The following is an 8,834-nucleotide window of genomic DNA, read 5'->3' on the forward strand; positions in this document are numbered from 1 at the left end:
CATTTCTTAGAGAAAAATAAAATTTTTGAATGCATCAAAAAAAACAAAAACAGAAAAAATGACATAGTAACATAATTGGGACAATATGAACTCAGTATTTCATTTTTTTCTTTTAATGACTGTCCTCAATGTTGGTAAACTAAAATCACTAAGCATTCTCTCAATCGTTAATAAAAAGAATACTTGCTCAAAAGTCAAGCATTAGTTCCCAATTCACATTCTTTATTATTAGACTTTATTTTGAGTACTATTTCATTTATGAATACAAGGTTAAAACAAAACCACCAAAAACAGTTTTATGCATTAAAGGCATAATTGATAAGAGTCAGCGGGGACTAACTATTCAATATTAGAGTTGGGGACTGCTCAGGCAAATTTCTGGTGAAGCTAACAGCTTATCAAGAGAACTTCACCCATGAATATGCCTAAGGAGTGTTTTCCTGGAGAAAACCAAAGTGAGAAAGGGAATTTGTTTTTAAATTGAGAGTTATATTATAAATGTTTAATACTAATACCCCAAAAGTCATACATCTTCCTCAAATGTGGAAGACATAAGTTCTGGAAGCTAAGGCTTAAGGGAATTGAGGATAATTTCTGATTCTCGGTAGCCCTGTTAGTTCCATCCAAGTTGAAAGAAACTTTTTTCCTGTTTTTTTTTTTTATGTGGACTTTATAAAAATGTGTAAGTCCAGGTTTAGCACCCTCAGCATATAGGTGCTAAAGAAATACAGAAAGCCTTGAACAAGATCCAAGAATAATCACAAATGGTTTAAGCTTCTCCCACTTTATTCCACCGACTGGCAATCCACTCGCAGGCACACCCACCATGAGAGTCAGGTGTCTGAATTGAGACTATCTGCCATTCAACCATAATGTCAATACAAAAGATTTTCAAAACTTTCACCTGAGCACTGATTTCTCTCCCAAAATCCCATTACCTTTTTGATTTCTACCACGATGACTTCAAAATCAACCTATTGGAGACAGAAATCATCACCTTCCACAGAACAAATGTCTTCCAGAAAATTTCCTATTTCTCCTAATGGCACGATCATCCTCACTTCAACGTCTCCAGCCTTTTCTCTTCCCCCAAGCAATCACCTACCAACTCCTATTAAATGTCACATGAGCACTAGCCCATTTCCTATCATTTTAATTTTTATCACACCAATGTGGTTCAGCCCACATTACTTCGTAAAAACATAATATACCAAGATAGGCCTCCAATCTTTTCTCCTTCCACACAGTCTATCCTGCACATGCCTCCAAGATTTGAACTTGACTATAGATTACAAACTTTATTCCAGACCCTCATGTTTGACTCTCATTTTTCCCAACTGACCAAAAGTGTTTTCCTCCCAGTTTTCTCCACAGGACCCCTTTTCCCTCATCATACACCTTTTCCCTCACCACATCCTTGCTTAGTGCTTTGCCCTGAATAATGGAGACTCCTGCACTGTGCACCCCCACAAGTGCTGAACTGCCCCCTCTCCATCACTGCCCATCCAAATCTTACCCATTTCTCAAGTCCAGCTGAATGGACTCCCCTCCTGCAGCTTTTTCCTCTCTCTTCCCAGAAATGATTATCTTTGCATTCATGTAACATTGACATAATGTCTACCATGTGAATGATACCACTTTTGGTGCCAAGTGAAGATGAAAAGGAAAGAGTTGGAAAAGCCTCTTAAAGTTACAGAGGTATACAAGTTAGGTTCTTAAATATCTTTCTGGTATTAGGTAGGAAGTGAGAAGCACCATAAGCGCTCTGAGAGTCACGGAGGCTTAAGGGAGGCAGAAAGCTCTAAAGCCACTAAGGTGGAGGCGACATTTGCATTTGAAAATGAGGGATAGGCAAGGAGCTTTTTGCTGGAAAGCCTGTGCTGCGGCATCCCCTGGCCTGGGTTCTGCTGCTGAGCATCATCATCTGTGTGAGCACACAGCTTAATCACCTAAATAGGGCCCTGGATGTATTCAACACTTCCATTGTGACTCCAATGTATTATGCAATCTTTACAACATCGGTTTGAACTTGTTCAGCTATCCTTTCTAAGGAGTGGCAAGTTATGCCTGTTGATGATGCTATTGGTACTTTGAGTGGCTTCTTCACAATCATTGTGGGGATGTTCTTGTTGCATGCCTTTAAAGACATTGGCTTTAGTCTAGTAAGTCTGCCTGTGTCCTTTTGAAAAGACGAGAAAGCAATGAAGGCAATCTTTCTAATATGTATGAAATTCTTAAGAAGCTTAACCTGTGGAATCAAAAAACAAACCGGTGAAAATATCTCCCAAGGAAATGGAAATCTGACAGCTTTTTAAGAAATAGGTAATTAAAAGAAGAATCTGTGGGGAAAAAAGAACACGAGGGATAGGAAGCTTTTGGACAGGTGGAGATGGAGAGAAAAGTCATTTTCTGTATAGAAAATTGGACACAAGAGCGCTCTAGTGAATAGCAAAGTATATCAAAGGGAAATGGCTTTCCTATAAATTCTCTAATATTAGTTTTAATGGCAAAAACAGTAATTAATTTTGTTCCAACCTAATATTTTCCTTTACTTGTGGAGTGTACCATAGTTATGGCCATAATAAGAATGACATATGGGCATATTATATTTTACATAATGTCCTTACTCTGCAAAAGTATTTTTATCCCCACTTTATAGATGAGAAGGCAAAATGACTTAGCTAAGACAATACACTCTACCAAGTTATAGAGGTGGCATTTGAACCTGAGCCTGTCTGATTCAAAACTGCTGTACTCTTTTCATCATGCCATGGATCGCCCATTATTGATCACACAAAGATGAATAAAATACAGTCCTCATATTTAAAAAAGTCTTTGTTCCAGTGGAGGACCAATGCTTAGTACTTATTATTTGCAGCCTAATATGCTAACAATGCAACTAGGACAGCCTTATTTCCATCATCTTAATTTAAGTTCTCATCCTCTCTGCTTGCTAGAGGTCTGATTCTTCATCCTACCCTCAGAGACAGCTTTCTGAAACACAAATCAAAATATATCTCTTCCCTGTACAAATGCCTTCAGGGACTCTCCACCTGCAACAGAAAGCCCAAATCTCACAGCCTCATCTACAAGTTGATTGACATCTCAGGAGCCTGGGGTAAGCTTCCTTCTTCCAGTGTCACCTCCTCCACAGGCAGCCAACATCTCAGCCAGAATATGCAACTTTTAACTCCCCTTTTGTGTCTCCACTATTGTTCCGTCTTCCTTTATGCCCCTTCTCTGTCTTGTCCCCCTTAAAACTCATCATCACTCACAGTAAAGTTTAACTATCATTTCCTCTTAGAAGTGTCTCTGCCCCTGCTCATATGTTAATCAGCATATATGACTCTGAAGCATAATTATTTGTGAATTTTTATCTCCACACTGGACCATAGAATCCTTTGGATGTACAGCCACAACCAAATTTCGGACTCATAATTGGACCTCAAAAAATGTTTGTTAAATGAATTAGCAGTAAAAATAAATGGTACATTAATCAATGGATAGTAACACTGAGTAGGGAGAAGTTTAATTGCATAAATAAAATAGTGCTGTTATATGCCATTGCGTAGTAGCAGGGAATGCTACTGTTATATGTGTAACATATAACATACATCTCCATACACCTTTTCCCTTACCATGTCCTTGCTCAGTGCTTTGCCCTGAATAATGGAGACTCCTGCACTGTGCACCCCCACAAGTGCTGAATTGCCCATTCTCCATCACTGCCCATCCAAATCTTACCCATTTCTCAAGGCCGGCTGAATAGACTTCCCTCAGCTGTTATATGCCATTGCATAGTAGCAGGCAACTAGAAATGTAGCATAGGCAAATACAATAGGACTTAAAATAAGTCTTAACACTTCTGTTAAAATTTAATATGTCATTCCCCAGTAAATCACCTGCAATACAGATAATTCTCTAAACTATAGCCTTTTCACTTAGTACTATGTGAGAATGATAAGATGATGGAACATACACTACATAGTCACGATTCCATTCATCTTACTACAAAGTAAAACCACATCCTTTAATGATAATTACAATTCACCTACAATGTATATACACGGAACATGAAGCACATATGGTGGGCTCTGATGACAGTTTCCTATTCATTCTCACAAGGAATAGTTGATGACCCTTAGTGTTAGTTCTATATAGATGCTCTTCTGTGGGTACTAAACTGCTTCTTGCACTTCACACTGACTTACACTGGGATATCTACTTTTGGCCTCTTCATTTCTAACTATAGAAATTCCCTAGTCTTTGCTAATGCATTTGTTCAAATCAATGTCATTAAGTACTTAGCCTATATCAATCAGATACCAAGAAAGGATTTCTTCTCTTCAATAAGTTTTGATTTTCTCCAATGTGCTTTGCAAAATGCTGGCATCTGCCTTACTAGGTCTAAAGAACAGCCCTATGGTGCCAGAGCTATCTGGTCATCTGTCTAAACCCACGTTCATTGACTGAGCGTGCAGTGCAGCCTGCATCCTCCTAGTTACCAGCAGCATTCTTTTTTACAGCAATAGGAAAAAAATTAGCACTTTTTTTGATGGAAAGAGTAATTTCCTGCTTAGAATCTGAGCTGAAATCCTTGGCATTGGACCTCTGATGAGGGGTCCTTGGTAAAAGCAGTAGCTAGTAGATAGCTTTTTTTTTTCTTTTTCTTTTTTTTTTTTTTTTTTTTTTTTGAAACGAAGTCTCGATCTGTCACCCAGGCTGGAGTGCAATGGCACGATCTCGGCTCACTGCAACCTCACCTCCTGGGTTCAGGTGATTCTCCTGCCTCCTGCCTCAGCCTCCCGGGTAGTTGGGATTACAGGCACCTACCACCATGCCCTGTTAATTTTTGTATTTTTAGTAGAGATGGGGTTTTGCCATGTTGGTCAGGCTGGTCTTCAACTCCTGACCTCACATGATCTGCCCACCTCAGCCTCCCAAAGTGCTGATGTTACAGAGGTGAGCCACTGTGCCCAGCCAGATAGCTTTTATCATGAAGCCATTTCATGCCTAATATTGGTAGGTGATCCAATCACAACTTAAAAAGAAAGATCTAATGATCAACTTTACGAACCATCAAATATAAGCACACCTGCAAAACTGTACTATTTTCATACCTGATTGTTGAATGGTACAGGGTGGAACAACTTTGAGGTAAACACTGCCTTCAAATTTCAGGCTTCTTTTAATATGAAAGATGCAGAAAATGTGACTAAATTTTTCAAGGATGATGTTGTAACCTGTGGCTTAAGGAATACTTTTGGATTGATGGAGAAACAGTTTTCGTTAAGGTGAGTGTAATTATGATAACTTGCCGGGAGAGGGGAAGACCGAGTCACTACTTGATAACTGTCATATATAACCTACAGGGGATTTTCATTGAACGTGTGGCATGGGGTGACACAACTAAGCCAAGACATAATGCTGAGTGTCATTCCAGCCATGGATTTTTAAAAATATTACCATTTATATAGGCATAGAGAACACATTAGCAATAAGTACAGTGTCATTATACAAAGATCATTCCAGTTCCCACTGTTTTCAGATCTAGTCTTCTTCCACAAACCTCACCTGCTGGGTGGCACATTAAGCCAACTGCAAAAGATGACTGTCAGACAAACACAATTGCTCATCTATCTAATCAGGTTTCTTCAAGAGAGGGATTTGGTCCACATAGATTTAAATGAGCAGGCTTACTGCCTCAAAGGCAAACTGGTATTGACTGCATTCTCCCTACACCTCAATTTCCAATTGATTGGAAATTGTGTCTCTGGAGTAGGGTGTATTTTAACAATTAGTTTTACTTAAAATATTTAAAAATAGTAGGGGAAAAAAGAATCACACATCCTCTAAAGTAAAAATAGATAAATAAATAGTAGAGAATATCCAGAATAAATTCACCTTCAACTGAGATTTTAAAAACAAAAATTTAGCCAGGCGTGATGGCTCACACCTGTAATCCTAGCACTTTGGGAGGCCGAGGAGGGTGGATCACCTGAGGTCAGGAGTTCGCGACTAGCCTGGCCAACATGGTGAAACCCCATCTTTCCCAAAAATACAAAAAATTAGCTGGGTGTAATGGTGGGCGCCTGTAATCCCAGCTACTCAGGAGGTTGAGGCAGGAGAATCGCTTGAACCCAGGAGGCAGCGGTTGCAGGGAGCCAAGATCGCACCACTGCACTCCAGCCTGAGCAACAAGAGCCAAACTCCATCTCAATAAATAAATTTAAAAAAAGATAAAAAATAGATAGAAAATAAAAATTTAGTTTATTCTTATCCAAATTATTTAATTCCAGGTCCTCAATGCATTCTGGAAGTTCTTGATATGATTATGATATTTGATAAAAAGACTATGATACGATGATGGCATCTTTCACTCTACCCAGTGCCAGGTGAATAGGGGAGTCAAAACTGCTCATCAAATGTTTTCCACTGCCTACACCAATTCACAAACAAGTAAGAAGGTGAACTTAAATGAAAAGAATCATGATGCATTCAAAAGGCCAGACAGAGCGCACATAAACTTCTTCAGCAATGAAATTAAGATTTCCCACATACAGTTTGTTTTAGGATGCACTTAGCTGCAAATATCAGAAAGCCCAACTGATAGAAGCTAAAATAAAGGAAAGCATTTGATTACCTCACATAACAAGAAGTCTGGAGGTGAGTGGTTCCAGAACTGGCTCAAGAGCTCAATGAAGTCAGGAAGCTGGGCCCGCATCCATGCTATGGGGCTTGCACTTGCAGGAAAAGGAGAGCTGCTTCACCTCCAAGAATCTCACACTCAGAGAGCAGTGATCTGAGCGGGACAAAAGCCTGGAATTATTATATTGCTACACAAACAAAATTGGAATTCTGTTAGCAAGAAAGAAGAGGGAATGGCTGTTATAAAGTAGGACTCACAGGGGCTAGGGATACTCTGCACTCTAAGTGTTCTCACAAACCTACATTTGAAATCAATAAATTCCTCATGTCTGACACTACAACCCCCAATCCATGTGGCTCTTTTAAAAACCTCAATAGAATTTTCCCATCCATCAACCTCTGTGTATTTCCAGGAATTTATCCATCCACATACCTCTGTGTATTTCCAGGAATTTATCCATTTCCTTTAGATTTTCTAGCTTGTGTGCATAGAGATGTTCATAGTAGTCTCCGAGAATCATTTGTATTTCCATGGGGTTCACTGTGATGTCACCATTGTTATTTCTGATTGTGCTTATTTGGATCTTCTCTCTTTTTCTTTGTTAATCTAGCTAGCGGTTTATCTATCTTGTTTATCCTTTAAAATAACAAACTTTTCATTTCATTTATTTTTTTGTATTTTTTTTTTTTGAGGTCTCAGTTTCATTTAGTTCTGCTCTGATTTTAGTTATTTCTTTTCTTATGCTAGCTTTGGCTTTAGCTTGTTCTTATTTTTCTAGTTCCTCTACATGTGAGATTAAGTTGTCGATTTAGACCTTTCTATCTCCTTCTGCCTAAAGAAAAGATCAACTTTCCATGTAAAGTTTTTCCACATCAAAAATAGTAATGCAAGGAACTAGTAGCAAGTTCAAAATAAATGACAGGATGGCTTGATCACAGGGGAGGCTGTAAACTGATAGTTCACTGAAGGAATGACATTGCTTTTCTAAGATTGTAGAGTTAGTTGGAAGCAAAACTGGTAGCAGAACCAAAATAGCTAGAATTACTGCTCTATACTCACCTCTCTGTTCAATCATCAGTTCACACATCTCTACTCACACTCCATCATCAATTCAAACATTAACAATTAAATGTTAATATTTTCACCGTTTAAAAACTGGTAAATATCCAGATAGATAGATAGATGGATACATGATGGATAGATGATAGATAGATAGATAGATAGATAGATAGATAGATAGATAGATAGATAGACAGACAGACAGATATCTCCCCACTGGTAATTCTACATTCATTTTTTCCTGGAGTTGTAAACTGTCAGGCAACATTTGTTTACTGCAGATATTTTCAACAAGAAAAATATTAAAAACTTATAATGTTATGTTTTAATGGTCAGAAAATTACTTTTAAAAATTATAGCTGCATTTTTGACATCTGAAAACATATGAAGGCCTGAGTTTCCAGGACATCCTGAACCAAAATAGATTTGTATTTAAAAGTGCAAGTCAAGATTCCAGGAAAAAAAAGGTAATCAAGTAGAAATACTCAATAAGATGACAGTATTGCTAAAAGGAACTAAAACAACAAATTGATATTACTTTGAACATGCCGTAGAAAAGGCCAGTAATTGATTCTATTCTAACCAATAATATGTCAGAGATATTTCACTTTTAAAATTCTTACTTTGGGAGTTAAGAAAACAAAGCCCTCTAAAAAAACAAATCTCATCTTTATGTTAGTTTTTTTTTTTTTTTTTTTTATCATTATCACTCAGAGCTCAAAACTCATTCCTCTGAGGCAGTTTTAGGATTATAAAAGTTAAGCTATGGCATGGATTAAAATTATGGATTTTGATTTCAAAGAGAATTGAATTTGAATGCCGATTCTACCATTTACTTGTTAATACCAGTTACTAAGTATTCTGAGACACTTAAAAAAAATAAAAAACATGAAAAATGGCAATGAATAAAATAGTTAATTTGTTGGAATGTTAAAGAATTTAATTTGAAAGTATATATAAATCACTTGGCACATGGTAGGCACTCAGAAAAGAGTAGCCATTCATCATAATAAGAGAAGATAGTGCAAATTTGTAAAAGGAGAGTTTCACAACTTCCTGCAATTGCAAACAGATGTCTGTAAGAGCAGGGACCCCTTAAACAGAAAATGCACTGTGGGTGAAACAG

At 37.7% G+C, this 8,834-nt stretch overlaps 1 pseudogene; it reads left to right on the plus strand.

The window, feature by feature from the left end:
* LOC101017588 overlaps nucleotides 1-4,644 on the plus strand; it is a 46,065-nt pseudogene extending 41,421 nt beyond the window's left edge.
* Nucleotides 4,645-8,834: the final 4,190 nt, after the last annotated feature.

This window comes from Papio anubis, chromosome 15 (genome assembly GCF_008728515.1).
Source record: "Papio anubis isolate 15944 chromosome 15, Panubis1.0, whole genome shotgun sequence".
NCBI classification, from domain to species: domain Eukaryota; kingdom Metazoa; phylum Chordata; class Mammalia; order Primates; family Cercopithecidae; genus Papio; species Papio anubis.